The sequence below is a fragment of the Canis lupus genome, chromosome 32 (genome assembly GCF_048164855.1).
Source record: "Canis lupus baileyi chromosome 32, mCanLup2.hap1, whole genome shotgun sequence".
NCBI lineage: Eukaryota > Metazoa > Chordata > Mammalia > Carnivora > Canidae > Canis > Canis lupus.
This window is the reverse complement of record NC_132869.1, coordinates 28,341,103-28,359,807: the sequence shown is the minus strand read 5'-3', so window position 1 is coordinate 28,359,807 and position 18,705 is coordinate 28,341,103. Positions and strand designations below refer to the sequence as shown.

General features: G+C 38.6%; 1 long non-coding RNA gene and 1 pseudogene across 20 annotated transcripts in view; both read left to right on the top strand.

Annotated features, from left to right (window-relative positions):
* The window catches only part of LOC140623015 (uncharacterized), a 402,108-nt gene that overhangs the window by 93,099 nt on the left and 290,304 nt on the right, over window positions 1–18,705 (top strand). The gene's annotated exons all lie outside the window — the stretch shown is intronic.
* On the top strand, window positions 2,790–3,954 carry LOC140622557 (ATP synthase subunit f, mitochondrial pseudogene; annotated as a pseudogene).

The window sequence follows — 18,705 nt, the reverse complement described above, 5'->3', positions numbered from 1 at the left end:
TTTGAGCAAAAACCATCAATGGATAAAACCATTGGATGAAAAAAAAACATTGGATAAAATTTTGTTGGAAACTTTACGATGAAGCTGATGATCATGCCTCAGCCCCATTTGATTTAGGTCATGATGTCAAGGTCATAAGATTGAGCCCTGCATCAGGCTGGATATGGAGCCTGCTTAAGAATCTCTTCCTCAGGGCACCTGGGTGGCTCAGTCGGTTAAGTGTCTCCCTTTGCCTTAGGTCATGATACCACGGTCCTGGAATCGAGCCCCAGGTCACATCGGGCTCCCTGCTCAGTAGGGAGCCTATTTCTCCCTCTCCCATTCCCTGTACTACTCCCCCTGCTTGTGCTCTTTGCTTACTGTCTCTGTCTAATAAATAAATAAACTATTAGGAAAAAAATAAACAAGAAGCTCTCCCTCTGCTCCTCCACCCTAAAAAAGTTAATGATTTACTGAAAGAGAAAGAGAGAGGCAGAGAGAGAAGAGGGAAGAAGGGAGAAAAGAAAGAGGAACAATAATTAAAACAGAAATAATGAAGACAGTGAGGAAAAAAGGGGGAATTAATCATAGCTATAATAAAATAAACTGAAGAAAGTCTCAAATGCTTGTATCCTTAGGAAACAACATACTATGTAGATTCAAAAATGTATACTTCCTTTCATGAAATTAACAAGATTGAGCATGAATATATGTGGGGGTTTTTTGAGCGGGGAGAGGCAGAGGGGAGAGAAAAATAGAATCTCAAGCAGGCTCCATGCCCAGCACAGAGCCTGACATGGGGCTCTATTTCCCAACCCTGAGATCATCTCCTGAGCCGAAATCAAGAGTTGACACTTAACATAGACTGAGCAAAAAAAAAAAAGACTGAGCCACCTAGGCACCCTCATATGTATTAATTTCTAGCCAATAAATAGAGGACCTACATTTTTTTTAAGATAACTCCTTAACTTTTACTATAATTGGCAGTTGGTCACAAAGAATATATTGACTTTACTGGTTGTTTTTTTCAGTGATAGTGTTCTGGAAATTTGATTTGCAAATTAATTGTACTTTGGTACATTTTCTCTCTCTTTCCCTCTCTGTCTTTCTCTCTCACTCTCTCTCAGGCTTCCAGTTTAAAAACATGGTTATTCTTCTGGTGCTGGGCAAAATGTGTTGATATTAGAGCTACTTACCAAAATTGAGGGTGTTTTATGTGTCTTTTTTTTCCTCCCCAAATTTACTTGGCTAGGCTATCCCTTACACTTACTGTTTCAGAATAACTTTACACCCAGTTTGTCAAGTTGTATAAACTATCCCACTATCATTTGTTTGGGGTTGCATTGATTTTTGTAAGTTTAATTGTTGAGATAATTGATACAGCAATGTTGATACAGCATTGTGTCTTCTCATCTAAGAACAAAGAAGGTATATGTCTCTACTATTCTGATCTTTTATACTTCTCAATACATTTTATAGATTTTTTTCATATTGTCCTCACTCAATTCTATTACTGTGAATGGGCTTTTTAATAATTATATATTAATTATTGGTGATATATTTTAATTGTTGGTAATATATGGAAAGCTCTTAATTTTCATATATTACTCTTACATCTTACCATCTGAGAAATTTGTTATAATTGTTTAAAAACTCATTGGAAATAAATTAAATCTTTATCAATAGAGGAATGATTAAATTAATCAGGATAAATCTAGTTTATGGAACATTATGCAACTCTTTAGAAATTATATGTATATTGAAAAAAAGAAAAGAAATTATACGTATATAATATATGGTAAGAGAGAACCATCTCCAAGATAAAGTGGAAAAAAGCAAGTAAGCAAAAAAAAAAAAAAAGTTGCATAGTAATAATATAGTATGGTCCAAGTATGTAAAACTACTATACGTGGATATATGCATATGCAGTATAAATTTGAATAAGGTCTGGAAAAATGCATTCCAGTGTTAATAGTAATTACTCTTGGGTAGGAGAGTAAAGGAGATTTTTCACTATTTTACTATAATATTTTTGTATTATTTGAATTTTTCCTAAAACATGAATTTACACAATGCTTTTATAATTAAAAATTAAAAGAAAAATGTAAAAGTAAGATGCTGGGAAATAGACAAGTTGATAAAGATTGACATGGAGGAAGCTCCAGGGAGAGTAGATATAAGTCCATAGAAAACTCTCATGGGTCATTAATTTCTACAATATCTTTAAAGTCACTTCCATTTGGCTTTGGAAAATCTGTGGCTCTACACAACCTGTCAAGAAGTATTACTAGCATCTATTAGAGCAGAAAATGAAGATAAAATGTAACACAACTGTCCAATGAAATCAGGGGAGACATCCACCCTGATGTTTATCTTCCTCATGTGATTTCTCCCATGCAAGGGCTATAGACTAGTGAAAGGCCTAAATAAATTATCTGGCTAAATGAATTGGGTAATTTTCCTTCTAGCCCTCTCTCATTGCCAGCTGGAAACCAGATGAGACCAGCCTCAATTTCGTAGGTCTTCATAGTGTCTAGAGTTTATATATGGGAAACTCTTCCAAACAGGTGGGTTGAGGCATCCTCATTTGCCTTCAAGTGAGGCTCTTTCTTGGCTTGCATATGAGATCTTTATAAAAGGTTTTGGCCTACTTCATATCACATAAATACTTATGTTGTGCTCCTACCAGTGATTTAGAGTTATATCTTAAGTTGTAACATAAGCAAGCTCTGGCAAGTGTGTTACCTGGACTTTTATTATTATAACATATTAAATTGACATCAGTGGTAGAGATGAATAGATCACCTAACATGGTGTCTAGTGGTGTTTCTCAAACTGTAATGTAGGAATCACGTTAGGATACTCATTCAGTAGGTCTGGGGTAGACCCTTGAACATTTCTAAGAGGTCACAAGTGGCTTGTCCAGGATGTGGCCTGTCCAGGAACCACACTTAAAGTAGCAAGAGAGTATAGCACATGCTTATTACTCAATAAATATTTGTCGAATGAGTCCTCTTCTGTCCAAACACCCAGAAATGTGAAATTCCCTGTGGAGACACACCCTTTTGGACTCTGTGTTAGATGGCGATGAATTTTTACTTTCTCAAAAGCTAACTCTGTCAAGCTATTGCGATTTAAATACTCCCACCCCCATCTCGATATTCTGCCCACATGGAAGCAGGACCCCAGGATTGTTTTCCATATAGGCAACATTGCTGTGTGCACTCTGATCTTTCACCCTTTCCTAGCCCAATCTGGTGTAATTAACAGTCCTCCCAGTGTGCCCCACTGGGGCTATAGGTCAGCATCATAGACAAGGCCAAGAGGAAAACTAGAGGCCCCTTCTGTAAGACTCATTCCCTTCAGAGCCAGGTCCCTCCCCTCCTCTGTGGTAGGGAGTTACTTGAGCAATAAATTGGTTCACAAAGCTTAACAAACCAAAAAATAAAAATCAAGCCACATGAGAACTCCCAACATAGAGATACCTTAAACTGAGCAAGAATTATAAGTTAACCAGACTCACTGCAGACACCCAAGGACTCCGAGATGGTCAGTCATACCACTGAAAGAGAAGTAGCTCATGGATGTCAAACTAGGAGAGCTGCCAACCTGGATACTGATGTGGGATTTCACCCCTAAAGGCATGGCTGTGGTGCTTCTAAAAGGTTACTATTGGTATTACAAGTATGTCAGAGTAAAAAAGGGGGAGCATCGCTGGGATTTCTATGGTGCTGGCAGTTTACATGCTTTTCAACTACTGCCTTTCTTACAAGGAACTGAAACATGAGCGGCTGTGCAAGTACTGCTGAAGCAGGCCCAGTGTGAAGGGCACACTCTGCATTTCTGACCATGACCTTTGGTCAACACTCCTGAACCCTTTTGTTTTTTGTTTGTTTGTTTGTTTTTTGTTTGTTTTGTTTTGTTTTTTTTCCCTGAACCCTTTTGTATTCTGAGAATTAACAGCCAATAAAAGATGACTAGTAGATGGAAAAAAAAAAAAAAAAGTTAACCAGACTAGTGTCTTGAGAAATGTATTGCCTGGTTTTCCTTTTCACGGGGGTGGGGTGGGGTGGGGGGGGGGTGCCTGTTGAGCTATAAGCAAGATTACTTCATAAATTAAAATCTCAAGCTTGGTCCTTTTGGGGTATATATTTTCCTTAGAGTAGAATCAAAAGCCAAGTCGGAAAATGGTTGAATATGTATGTTGAAATATTTTTTGGAAGGAACTAGGCATGTTCACAGATGACAATGTTGTTTTATTGTGTGAAACCATGTTTAGTATTTTAGGAATTGCCTGTTCAAGATCGCTGGATTGTGTAGACAGAAAAATTCTGTTGTTTTATGATCAATTTAACACTCATTCTCGATTTAACAGTTATTCTCGTTCATTGGCTACTCAGCTGGGGGCTCCAGGGGTACAATGTTAGCAGAATTCACTTGGGGATTCTAGCATGTGCACATTAGCTGAATACATTGGGCTGTGATTTGTAGCAAAAGCCTGTTTTACAGGGAGCATTTTCTACCCACCCACAGCTTCATGGAGATGTTGAAATCTGTCTAGTTGGTGGAGGATCAGTAGCTTAAGGAGCTAATGAATATTCATTTCTTTTCCCTGGGTACAAAGTAAAATAACCAGTAATTAGTATAATATTTAATACTTCTATTCAAAATAAATAAATCTTTTGTAAAAAAAAAAAACCTAATTATTATAATGTAGCAAATTCCGCCTATGTAACTGGAATTGGATGTGGTGTTTTGAAAATGCTACTAAGCCCTCATTTACATGTTTTGAGATTAGTTAATTATTCCCCTTGTATGCATAAAACAGAACTGTAAATTTTTACCTGCATTTATTATTCATTTTCCTATCTCCCAAGTTTAGCTGATTCTAATATTTAAATTTTACATTTTCGTGATACTGAAGATATTTGTATTTTGAAGTAATGATTTGGATTTGGATTTATTCTCATTCTCCTTTTCTCTTGTTGCACAGTTACAGGATGCAGATGGCTTATAGAAATTCCCAAGCGGTGTTTCTTATCTGATCCTAGGTTTATGTAGCAAGGTTTAGCTGTTCCAGTTTTTAAAAATATACATCTTTGAGCATGAATTACATGGTAGACACTCTGTAGGGTGCTTTCACAAATTGTCATCATTGTTTTTTATTCTACAATTGTGTGGAATTTATTTTTCTACCACTATTCTGTAGATAAGGAAACTGAGCTCAATGCGGTTAGTTAACTCCTTTCATGCCAAATGTAACTTGTAACTTACCCATCTATCTGAAACTAAATCTAGTTTACACCACAACTACAAGTTTCTGATATCTCTTCTGCTAAGAGGAGAAAGGTTTGGAGGAGGTGATGCTATACTTGTGTGCAAATAAAAATACACCAGGGTGTCATCATAGGCTTGGGTACTTGTGAGTGCAAACCTCTGCCAGAGCACAGGGACAGTCTAGGATCAGTAGCCTTGCAGGCAAATACTTTTTTGGCCTGTAGCAAATAAGGAGACTTTTCATTTGCAGCCTCGAGGTCTCAGTATTACTGGCTAGTGCCTGCCAGAGAGAATTTACTTTCTTGTCCAGATGTGAATGGATAGATCTACGTCAGATACAGTCACAATCCATGAAGACCTGGGTAATTCATTGTGCTGCTATTTCTGCATTCTAGGGGAAAATGCAAATGTTCACTTGCCGGGAGTTTGTATGACTCATCTGGGGTGGGGAGCAAATACAAGGCCTTTATTCTGATTCTTTTGAGAGATTCCCAGGATAACTAGAACAAAATTCAGACCCTGTAGCCTCATGTGGCCAGGCTACTGCCTGCCTCTCCCATCTCCTGGTGTATTTCCCTTCTCTCCTGTGCTTACCACCAGCTGGCCACCATAGTCTCCCCCTAATTTGCAAGTTTGTTCCTGCCTCCAAACCTTTGCATTTATTATTCTCTCTGCTTGGAGTGCTCTTCCCTGCTGTTTCCGCATGGCTGATTCTTTCTCATCTTCAGACCTTAGTTTAGATACCCTCTTCACACAGAGCCTTCCTTGACTCCCTATCTAATGGATCCTCTCCCCCTGACCCCCACCTCACCCCCCGCCCAGCCTCCCAGGAACTCATTATCATGTGACCCTCTTAAGAGCAGTTTTGCTTTCTGAAATGATTTTTCTTTATTTTCTTTCTCATTGATTGTTTTGTTTATTGCTTTGGCACCCAGAGCAGCTCTGGCACATAGGTGCTTGATAATATGTGTTTAATAATAGATATGAATGAATGAAAGTTAGACTTAAAGAATTACAAATTCTAGAGTTTGAGGGCACTGGCTAGCTAATCTGTCCCAACTTTGCATCCAGTCATCTTTATTTGATTATTACCAGAGAGAGAATGCTCATACTTAACAAAACACTGTCTCCACTGTTTATATTGAGAGACAGTATGGGACTCTGGAAATCAAGTCAAACTCATCTTAATTCAAACCCAAATCTGTTACAGACTAGCTGTGGACCATGATTAGGTTAGTTAGCTTTGCTGTTTTCTCATCTCAAAAGGGAGGTAACAAAAAAAAAAAAAAAAAAAAAAAGGGAGGGGGGAGGTAACAGTACCTATCTGGACAAAGTGCTGTGACAAATAAATGAAGCATGTACACAAGTGTCACATTTATATACATGGTATGCAGGAGGTTAGCATGTCAAGAAGGTCAAATCAATGTTAATTTTCTTTCTCTGTTCTCTCTGCCAACTTGTATATTGTGTATCTCATGCATAGTCACATCTGATCCTACCTTTGAATTAAGCACACTGTGTCAATCCTGTTTTACAGACGAGGAAACTGAGGGTCATGCTGTTAAGTGATTTGCCCAGTGTTCTCCTTCTAAGAAATGGTTCAGTCACTGTGTGGCCAATTGTTTTTCTATCTCACCAAAACTACCTGTGTCCTCTGTCCCCAAAATCAGTGAACTGGTTGATGATATGGAAGGAAGCAAATCCGTTGGTCAGTTTAACTCTCAGAGTGGCAAGGGGCTCCTGTGTCACCCCCAAGGGCAGCACGGCCTGCTAGATAGAACTTGAGGGCCTATGCCAAGGAGATGTACAAACAGTACCAAGGAGAACACCTCTACCTCTCATGCTAGTCCCCCACCTTTAGCGACTACAGCCCTGCTATTTGTTAATTCAGGCTCTGGCCCTGAAATGAATGAAATTATTATTACCACTTGTCACTTGTAGATTGTTTCTAGGTACTGTGATGCTGCAGTTATAGTTGCTGGGTATTATGTGGACTAATTAGGAAGTGGTCATTTGGAAGGCAACAGAGCAATGAAGAACATGGGTTTAGAGCCAGACTTGAGTTCAAGTTCTTATTCCATAATACATCAACTGTATGCCTTTGTACAAGTTACTTTCTGGATTTCCTGTTTGCTTCTTCTGTATGACAGGAATAGTTCCATCTACCTCACAGGCTTATTTGGAGAATTAAAAATTTCCAGCCCATGTCACCTTGTAATACATGATAGCAACTATAGCCATCCACCTTTTCCTGCAAATAGCATTATGCTCTGGGTCGAAAGTTAAGGGACATGGTTGGAAATATCTCGGGAGGTTCCTACCATGACCCATTGTAACAGTACCAAAGCGTAGAAGTTTTTGTTTCCCACTTGTGGTTTCTGAGTGTGATAAGTGAATTCTGGGGGAATTAGATAGTTTACTTCTGAACACTTAGAGTGGAAATAATGTAAGTAATAAATTATCCTCTCCTCCCCAAGATCTTCCTGGTTATTATTCTCTAATCTAATTAGAATGCCAGATGCAGATCCATCCATCTTCATCAAGAAGCAATGGTAAACTGGGGAAAACACTTACTAAAAAGGAAAGATGGATTTTCCAAGAAGTAGTCAAGGCTAAAACTTAGAAACTTGAGCTAACATCCAGAATCATATGTGTGAATTGTTCTTTGCTTTCTTTTCAAATAGGCATGTCTACATACTTGCTTTCCTTTTAGTAGTCAATCAAATGTTTATGTTAGAAATATTGATGAATGGATAAAGAAGATATGGTCTATATATACAATGGAATATTACTCAGCCATTAGAAATGACAAATATCCACCATTTGCTTCGACGTGGATAGAACTGGAGGGTATTATGCTGAGAGAAGTAAGTCAATCAGAGAAGGACAAACATTATGTGGTCTCATTCATTTGTGGAATATAAAAAATAGTGAAAGGAAATAAAGGAGAAAGGAGAGAAAATGAGTGGGAAATATCAGAGAGGGTGACAGAACATGAGAGACTCCAACTCTGGGAAACAAACAAGGGGTGGTGGAAGGGCAGGTGGGTGGGGGGTTGGGGAGACTGGGTGACAGGTACTGAGGGAGGTACTTGATGGAATGAGTACTGGGTGTTATACTCTATGTTGGCAAATTGAACTCTAATTAAAAAATATACAAAAAAAGATAAAAAATAAAATAAAATAGAATCAGGAAATAAAGAAATATTTATAAGGTTTCTAGAATATATGCTTCTTATGTTGTTTTCCTCCTTCAACATGACAGGAGAGCATGTAGACTTTTTTGGGTTCCCTCTCCCCACAACTCTCAAAATTTCCAAGGCCTATAGTCCAGGATATAAAGGGTCATTTGTGGTCATTCATGACATTTTTGGCTTTCTGGGACGTTTGTGTGGCTAATACATCCAGATGATGTGGCAGGAAAAATATCTACCAAGTAGACCCAGATAAGTCTTTCTTTCCTATGCCTAATATTTCATCAGAATTGCTGTATTTAAATATACTTTCCTTCACTCACCCAACCATCTGTCCTTTTTCTATTCCTTTATGTGAATGGCTATGACTTGGTAAAAGTGGGTGTGCTAGTTGTGTTGCTTACCATTGTTTCTCTAGATATATAGTGGGAGCTCAATAATTTTACTAAATAAAATTCCTAGTTCTTCAATTCATAGAATTAAAACTGTTTCTAAACCCAGATATTTATATACTGCTTTCCCAATATTTGCCAGATCTGTGAATTACCTTTTTTCTTCTATTTATTTGACATTTTCCTTTAAATTGACTTCTCTTTATGCTTAGCATTATCCAAAGCAATAGTATGTATGAAACTAAGTATTTGGTGTTTATTTACAAATTTTTTCTAATTCACATTAAATTTGTAACCGTTAAAAGATTCTTATTTCAGCTATAATCATCTTAAGGGCCTCTGTTAAAATACAAATCTTGTCTGGAATAAGTTTAAATGCTGTTGATCACATCTACTAGGTATGAACCTCTAAAATAAAGGAGGCCCAGGAACAGAAGTTCTGTAGAGGAAAGACTTCAGAGTGGGGGCTGGTGCTCAAGGGAGCAAAACACCTGTGCACCCCAGAGGTCAGTGACTACTGTGAGAAGCATCTACAGTTGTGGTTCTAGATCTTTCTGACCTTGGCTGGGCAAATCATTTGCTAAACCTCTTGTCCCTCAGATCTCATATGAAAGCAACAAGCACAACCACCCCCACCTTACAGTTTGAAAAGTACTGCAAAAAATGTGAAGAACCATATATACCCAATAATAACTAGCAGGTGTACAATACATATTTTTAATTTACATTATCATCAGTTTGCTAAGCAATTAATATGAAGTTGAATGCCAGAAAGCAGTAAGAAGTTACAGAAGAGAGCTGGAAAAATATTTCATTCATTTACTTATTCATTCATTTGTTCACTCAGTTGTTCAATAAATCTCTGACTGTGTTCTAGCCAGAAAACTAGATGCTGAGTGTATTGCAGCAAAAGACAGTCTTTTGGGAGAGAAAGATAGTTAAACATTGCATGTATAATTATTTGATTATAGCAGAGAGAGATACACAATGATAGAAACAATGTGCTGCAATAGGATACAGTGGGGGACTAACTAATCTGAGGAATTGGGCAGGGCATTCTTGCAGAAGTGATGTTTAAGCAAAGGCCTAAAACATCAGTAGAATTTAAGCAAATATATAAAGAAGCATTGAAAACCTACTTTCCAGGGGCACCTGGCTGGTTCAGTTGGTGTAGAGCATGTGACTCTTGATTTTAGGGTTGTGAGGTTGAGCCCCCCATTGGGTGTAGGGATTACTTAAAAGAAATAAAATAAAATAAATCATAAATAAATAAAATAAAAATAAATGGTAGTTTAAAAAACAAACAAACAAAAAAGAAAACCTACTTTCCAAGTTTTATGAAACTAGATGTTCTTCTACCTTCCTTGTTGCTTATTCTTTTTCACTAACCAGAACTTGACATTCTGGTGGGTTTATCCTCTCACTCCTTTGCCAATTGGTGGAGCATATTGGTTGCCACTGCCTTAAAAAAGAATCTGAAAGTGTGGCTCCAGGAAAGATCACAGAACTCCGAGAATTTCACACAGCAAAGCACTAATGAGAATATGTCTCTATTCCAATTATAAAGAATTAACTGTTAAAAATTTAGTGTTTCTACTTCTTCTGGGAATTCTCTTTGCCAAAGAAAAGAGCAAATGTAGTAGACATAGATTCAGAGTTTGTAAATGTAGGAGGGTGAGAGTATGAAATTTGTAATATGGCAGACATGGGTAAGTGTAACATATAAATATCACTGTTGAATATATTAGGCCCCGGGGTCCTAATGGGGTTTTCTTTAACAGATTAATAACTAAGAGAAGGGGACATTAGCTGGCCATCACTGAAAGCAACAGTAATTCTACTCATATTAGTCCAGCTTCTTCCCTGCTTGTGACCCCCCAGAATGCTTCATTTTGTTTATTTTTCTTTAGTTGATTTGGTTCTTTTTTTTAAACAAAGGATACTATGCGTATTTATTGTAGACAGAAACAGCAAATATAGATTCATAAAAGAAAGTGAAATAAAAATTAGCCTTTGTCTCACTACCTAGGAAATACTAACAGCGGTATTTTGTGGTATATAACTTTATATACATAGGGATATAGATAACGAACTTGTAATCTTACTCATCTCATACTATTGATTATCAATTTTTTATAGTAGTTTCTTTTTCCTAACATTCAGCAATGAGTTACTTTTAGAATAAACCTTAGGCCTTCGAAGAAGCCAAGTCTCCTAAAAAATCATTTGAGGAGATTATTTATCCTAATAGTCCACAGTTCACAATCCCTCTTAGGAGAGTTTGTTAACCTAGACACTAACAACAGGCCCCTATTGCGGTTCCATGCAAGTAGCTGCCTCTGTGAAAGGGACTGCTGGGGTTGAGGAGCATTTTTGCAAAGCTGCATAGGAAGGAGTCACTTAGGCTTTTCCCCTTCCTTTCTTTGCAGTTTGCGAAAACAGAAATTGCAGTCCCCTCAAGCAGAAAACCAACTTCAGCTGTAGTTGACAGGAGCTCAGTATTTTGGAAATAATATATTCTTCATCAATTTATAGATTAGTAAAGATGAATTCAGACTTTAATGATATGGTAACTATATGCTAATGTTAAAGCGTGGGGCTAAACTCTGTGAGCTACAATTGAGTTGTTTCTCCTTTTGAAGGTGGTTCACAACACTACTACACTGTAAACATGCTCAGATTAGATGGCTTTGCTTTCCTACTCAAATAGTAAGTGCTTCCAAACTCCTCAACATCCCTCCCCCTTAGTTTGTACCCCCCTCCCCAACATTCTGGGACCATTATGCGCTAAACTTCTAGCACAGACCTATCAGAGAGGAGAGCTGCTGTAAAAGGGACTAGAGGCAAAGGGCTCATGCTGGTGAAGGATGAGTTTGTTATGGAAATGATGCCATTAGTATACCTGTTGGGGAAGGAGGTGATTGCTACATTTTTCTCACAGCGTCTGTGCTGGCTGATTAAAGCAGAGAGGTAATGCAATATTGATAAGCAAAGCCAGTTTGGTATACTAGGGGGAGAACAGAATAACAGTCCTTCTGAGGTGCCTAACCAGGTCGAACTTGGCTTGAGGTCACATTAAGATTAAAAAAAAAAAAAAAAAAAAGAGGTGCCTGGGTGGCTCAGTCAGTTAAGCATCTGCCTCTGGCTCAGGTCATGATCCCAGGCTCCTGCAATGGAGCCCCAGAGCCCCACATCAGGCTCCCTGCTGTTTCTCCCTCCCTCTCCCCTCTGTGCTCTTGTTCTTTCTCCCTCTCAAATAAATAAAATTTTAGAAAAAGATTCATGTCAGGAAATTTGCTGCTTTCATTATAATCTTTGTTCAAAACTTCTTTTAGAACTTCAATTTCTAAACCACTCATGAAAGGAAATTACAATATCTGATCTCCATAACAAAAACAATAAAAAGCAGTCCAAGCATGTAATACATTCATTTGTCTAGGTATAAACTATAGTAGCTAATGTCTTTTTGACACTTACTATGCCAGGCATTCTCTTATGTATTATCTCATTTAATTCAATAACAATCTGAAATAGGTGCTGTAGTTCACTTGGTATTTCAGGAGAGGAGCCTGAGTCAAGCAGACATTCACTAAGGCCTGGTTTGACTCTGAAGTCCATGTTCTTAACACTGACCTCTACTGCTCAACCCAAGTTCCTTTGTTTTGCACTTGTAACACTCCCACAAAAGCAGCCGCTCAATTGTGACACTAGAGAGATGAACTCAGGGCTCTGAAGTGCTTCTTAGGAAACTGGAGAAGCTTTGCAAAGTGCACTGGTAATGGGCCTACTCTTGGAGCTCACTTCTCTGGTCTCCTACTGCAAGGATAGAATGAGAGATCTCAATCAGCTTGGAGTGGAAATAGTATGTAAAAAGTTGTGGTGTTCAGAGATGATAAAAACATGATTTAACAGAAGTTGCAGTTTCACTTTTCACTTGAGGTGGAGTTATTTTAAAAGAGGAAAAACACAAGAGTTCAGCCTGTTCAGCATGGCTCTCTGGCTTGGATCAAGCTCTTGAGTTCTTTAAGGCTTGATTTCTTCATATATTAAATAAAAGGATTGAGCCTGACAATCGTCAGTGTGTCTCAGCACTGAATGTGAGTTTGGTCTTTCTCTGGGGTGGCTGCAAAGTTGGAGAAAGAGGGCAGCCTCTGCTTGTTTCCCTTTTTTCTCTTTTCCTTCTAACCCGTCACATTAAGGAACAACTTTTTTTTTTTTTTTTTTTTTTGAGAGGTAGGGTGCAGACAGACTTGTCCTTTAGTCTAGAATGAAGTATAACAAATTCAGTGGCTGTATCAAATAGGTAGATATTTAAAAAAAAAAACAAAAACAAAAAGAGGTTAGGGCCCAATGTATGCTCAGTACCATTTTCCTGAAAGCATCAGTTGCTCCTAATCCCCTGCATAATTTTTCCATTTTCAGTAAAGATAGTGATTTAGAGAAATATTTCCCTATTAAAAGAAGAGATGCATTATACAAGTTACATGGCGCATAGTGGTGAGCTGGACTAGCCATGGGCCTACCAGTTTGCTTCCTTAGCTCTGGAGGTTGTGCATCCTACATCAACCAGTTGATGCAATGCCAGTTTTAAAATCTTGAGAGAACTGTTTTATTGTTTTTATGCTGATCATTTATGTTCACCCAGAAGTTTCCTTCTGGTTTAGCTGGGATCTGGTTCAAAAAGTATCTACAATCATTCTCACTCGTGCAAAAAAGAAGGGTCACCCCAGGTGACCCAGGTTATGGAAACTGGCAAAAATCATTCATGAGTAATGTATCACTTTTAGAATTCCCTCAGTGTCTGGAAGCAGACATGTCTTCCCAGTGTAGTATCTGGGATATATTGGGCACTCAAAAAATACTTGTGGAATGAGAGGATGAATAGATAGTTAGATATTTAATAGATGATATAAGGTAAAGTCTTGTGTTGGTGACAAGTGGCCAGTTGGAGGTAAAACTGAGACAAATACAGGTTTGCCAATTCTAAACAGTGCTCATTCTGCACTCTCCCTGTTGTGTTTTGCTCTGCTTGTGTACACTTTGGTGCCTTAAAATCATGCAACTGTGAACCAGTAGTTTCCTACATGCTTTCTCATGCTCAAAAGTGTGGTCTCTTCTTAGAGTTTAGGGAGATGCCCCAGCACTAAGGAGGAGTGTGATGGCTGCAGCCACACAGACATTTCTCTTTCGGAGGTAAATAAGGACATGTACCTAGAGTAGATGAGGTAGGATGGAAAAAAGTGCTCTAACCCCTAACCCATCAAGTTGTCAAAGAGCTGACTTTTTTTGGGATCAGCAAAGTATTAAGTAGAAGCCAAGTTGCTAGCCCTCTCTGTGGCACCCTCTTAGAATTACCATTCAAATGTGATGCAAAATACTTTAAGGACCAGATGCTTCTCAGATTTATCATCAGCAGACAGCTAAAGGCTGTCCTAGCCCAGGATTTATAAAATTCACTTGTCCTTGGCATTCCCCCCCTACAGGACTTTTTTTTTCTTAATGGAACATCATGAGAAATAATATTTCCTGCACACTCTTTGAGAAACACATTCTAAATGTTTTGGGACACTTGAGTGGTTTCTGAGCTATTTATTTCAACACAATGGACTGTGCAAATGCATTGAAGATTTTAAAGAATATTACTAAGAAATAAGTCAATTATTACTGTTAAGGTTCTTAAAAAACAGCTGTATGAGAAAATGTTCTTTTATATTATGCTTTCCTCAGTAGGAACATTGAGAAATGAAACAATTCCAGGATTTTGCTGGCTATAGTCTCTGTTTCTCTGTCCAGTCTCTCTGTCCATCTATGTTGCCTTTGTTTCTTTTCTTCCTATCTAGTTATCTATGTTATTATTATGAACATTTTTTTAAAGTGGTCTCCATGCAGGGTGCCTGGGTGGCTCAGTTGTTGGAGCATTGGACTCTGGGTTTTAGCTTGCATCATGACCTCAGGGTTGTGGGATTGAGCCCTGCATCTCACTCCATGCTTAGCACAGAGTTTGCTTGAGATTCTCTCCCTTTCCCTCTCCCACTTCCTCTGTCCTGCGTGTGCACAGACATTCTTTCTCTCTAAAATAAATAAGTATATATTTTTTTAAAGTAGGCTCCATGCACAGTGTGGGCCAATGCAGGGCTTGAACTCATGACCCTGAGATTAAGACCTGAGGCTGAAATCAAGAGTCAGAACCTTAACTGACTGAGCCACCCCAGGTGCCCCTATTATGAACATTTTTTAAACAAAGAATAGCTAATAAATACACATACCCATTTCCCAGATTATTATCAACATGTACCATAAGTGGTTCAGCAGATTTTTTGTGCTGGAGAAAAAAATACTCTCTACAACCTACGTGGAGCTCAAACTCACAGCACTGCATGCTCTACCAACTGAACCAGCCAGGTGTCCCTGTGCTGAGTATTTTAAAGAAAATTACCAATGTCATGAATTTGACCTCTAAAAATTGTAGTTCTCTAGAAATAAGGACAGACCACTTCCTGTGTAACCACAATACTGTCATCTCACCTGACAGAATTATCAGAAATGCCTGTGTCATCTATTAGCCAGTCCCTGATCAGTTTCTCAATTGTCCTTAAAATGTCTTTTACAGATGCTTGTTCAAACAGGACCCGACCAGAAACCACACATTTGATTGCTATATCTCTTAAGGCTTTTTAAATCTAGAACTAAATTATATAGAAAAAAGCAAAACTCTAGAGACTTATGGAACAAACACCAGGTTAAGAATCAGTAGGTCCAATTTTAGTTCTGGCTTTGCCACCAAATAGCTGCCTGTCACTGAGCACAGCACTTAGCCCTCTGAGCCTCTTTGATTTTGTCTATTCATTCACTTAACTCTCTTCATTCCTTCATTTAACAAATGTGTATTGAGGTGCTCAGTAGGGCCTAGTTCTTGCCCTAGGCACTGTTCTAGAAAGTCAGCTTCCCAAAAAATGATAGAATTCCATAATTTCAATTCTTGTGGATTATCTATCTCTTTGTTTCCTCTCCATTTTCATGACATTGATTTATTGAGGATACAAAACCAGTTGTCCTGTAGAAATATATCACATTCTTGAATTGCTTGCATCTTCTTTCTTTCTGTGATGTCATTTATCTTGTTTTACTGTCTCCTCTATTCCTGTAATTTGGAAGTAGTACCTAAGGCTTGACTAGGTTTGGATGAAATATTTTTGATGAGAAGATTTTATAGGTGGTGCTGTGTACTTTATATGAATCTCATCAGGAGGTATTTAATGTCTGGCTGTCCTAGTTTTGTAGTGCTAAGACTGATCTTGGGTTTATGTCACATAGCCTGATACTCCACATGGTTTACCCCTGTGATTGGTAAGAAATCTGGTTGGGGGGAGGTAATACTTTGACACTAGGAAAATCTAATTCCCTATCAGGCTTTCCCATAATATCTATAGATGATCTTTGCTTAAATCTGTTAATTTTTTTAAAAAAGATTTTATTTACTTATTCATGAGAGACACAGAGAGAGGCAGAGGCATAAGGAGAAGCAGGCTCCCCATGGGGAGCCTAATGCAAGGTTTGATCTCAGGACCAGAGTCATGAGATGAGCCAAAGGCAGACACTCACCAATGAGCCACCCAGGTGCCCCTAAATCTGTTATTTTCTTATGGATTGCAAAATGGTGATTTTCTAATTTTATCATTTCTTCTATATAACCCAGTATTTATTCATAAAGAAGATCTTACCTCATGAACTGGGGCTTAATGGTTATCCTAAAATAGTTTTTTACCAATTTTTTTTTCTCTTTTCTTTTCTTCTTTGAGATAGGGGAGGTAAGGGCAGAGGGAGAGGGAGAGAGAGAGAATCCCAAGCAGGCTTCATACCCAACACAGGACCCAAGGCAGGGTTTGATCTCATGACCCTGAGATCGCAATCCTAGCCGAAATCAAGAGTCAGATGCTTAACCTACTGAGCCACCCAGACACCCCAGTTCTTTACCAATTATCAGAGTAAGGAGTTGGTATAATGGCCAACTCCAATGATAACAAGTGAGGATTTGTTTGTTGACTTGCTATCTCTTTTTCAAGTATCATTGTGGACTTGTGGATATTTAGATATTAAAAGTGCTTCAGTCTATTACAATCTGCTGTTCATCTGATGCTCAAGTGGTTCCAGCTTTGTGGGTATCCCCTCAAGTCAGGTCAGTATTTGAAGATGAATGATGAAAAGAGATCCTCTGCAGAAAGCACATCTAAGAACTTGCCTATATCTGTTTGGGCCAAATGCTAGGCAAAGAGGATCATGTTCACAGACTTGGGTTCTTCCATTAACACTTCATCGATAAGTCCTGAAAGTCTTAGTGAATAATCAAGAGCAAACCGCAGAGTGAGCTGGCTTACCTTTGAATATGCACTCTTGCACCAAGCACCTGGGGCAAATTGAGTCAGCTGTGGCCACTGAGGTTGCAGTCAGGTAGCTAGTTCAGCAGATGGTAGCCAGTGACTCAAATGTACAAAAAGGTAAATCAGAACCGAGATGTGGGGTAGGTTTCAGTTTTTCTGTGTTTGTTCTTTTTCATCTCTTGTGCTAAGTGCAGTTACAAAAGCTAGATCAAAATGATCTCAGCATTTGAGGCATAGTAGTTTGGGTGGGGTGGAGGGCAAGGGGAGTGAGAAAAACAGGTGTTGGGGAAAGGATACTTTAATCTTCCTTCAGTACTTACTAGCTGTATATGGCTAAAGCAAAACAACCAGCTATCTGCACTGGACATGGTACAGATTCCCTGGTGACAATATGGGCCTGAGGCCTGCTGTGTGAGGCTTTTGATGATGACCAGTGGCCATAGGGCAGACATGGAAGCGTTAGACTAACTGGAAGACTCATTGTTGGTTAATAATCGGTAGGGGTCTCCTGACCACTTGGCCTATAGAATATATCACAATTCTGGAGGCGTCTGATATTTTTCCCTTGTAGTATCATTTATCTTGTTCTTCTATCCCTTGTGTTCTAAAGCCTACAAGTAGGGGATCCCTGGGTGGCTCAGCGGTTTAGCGCCTGCCTTCCATCCAGGGTGTGATCCTGGAATCCCGGGATCGAGTCCCACATCAGGCTCCCTGCATGGAGCCTGCTTCTCCCTCTGCCTGTGACTCTGCCTCTCTCTCTCTCAGTCTGTGTCTCTCATGAATAAATAAATAAAATATTTTTTAAAAATCTACAAGTAGAATCAAAAGCTTGAAATGTTTTTGATAACATTTTAGAGGCCAAATTACCTCTCAAAATAAGAACAGTAGGTACCATTTATTCAGTGCTTAACTTATGTAACCCTTTCAATTACTTTGATGTAGATACTGTTATTCCCATTTTACAAATGACAAAACTGAGGAAAAGGAAAGGATTTTTTTTAAAGATTTTATTTATTTATTCATGAGACACACACACACACACACACACACACACACAGAGACAGGCAGAGGGAGAAGCAGGCTCCATGCAAGGAGCCCGATGTGGGACTCGATCCTGGATCTCCAGGATCACACCCCAGGCTGCAGGCGGCGCTAAACTGCTGCGCCACCGGGGCTGCCCAGGAACAGGAAAGTTAAGTAATTTGCCCAAGATCACACAGCCAGTAAATTACAGACATAGAATTTGAACCTGAGTTTCCAAAGTCAGAGCTCATAACTACTCTGCTATGAGTGACTATTTTCTGGAGAAATCTGGAACATATGTCTGCATCATTTAGTTTCCATAACACAGATTAGAAATTTTAATTTGGGCTTCTAAGGAGCAGAAGAACATTGGTGGTGATGCTTTAACCAACAAGATGACTAAAACAAATTTCTCCATCCATGATTGAGGCTGTTCATATCTTTTTTTTTTTTTTTTTTTTTT